Genomic DNA, 485 nt, shown 5'->3' on the forward strand with positions numbered 1-485 from the left:
AGCTACGTCTCAAGGACTGTGGAGAAGTTGGAATGTTGCAGGTCCAGAACCTAATTGCATTGATCTTAGGTGACCTTTAGCCTACTAAGTGGCCATTCACCCCACACCACCCTAATGTCCTGACTACACACAGATAAAACCCTTCTGGAATGTGTTCACTTGGCAAACTCCCAATTTTCTTCCAATTTTCTTCAGGGTCATCAGAGAGCAGCCGAGGCTTCTCTGCTTCTCCGTGACCTCCTACGTAATGTCTTTGAAGTGCCTTTGTCGAGTTGCTATAAATACTTCATGAGATTCCTTTTGCATTGGAACATTGGCTTGGGGGTTACCTAAATCCATGTTTCCAGGCCATGGCCACTCATATTTGGCTCCAGAATAAACCACCTCTTGTTCTCTTTTGTGGGGAATTGCAGGCTGGTTTGAACCTCGGTGGTGATAATTCACCTTCATGATACTGTAGGCGTTCCCTCATACTCCTGGAACTC

Source organism: Mus pahari, chromosome 2 (assembly GCF_900095145.1).
Source record: "Mus pahari chromosome 2, PAHARI_EIJ_v1.1, whole genome shotgun sequence".
NCBI lineage: Eukaryota > Metazoa > Chordata > Mammalia > Rodentia > Muridae > Mus > Mus pahari.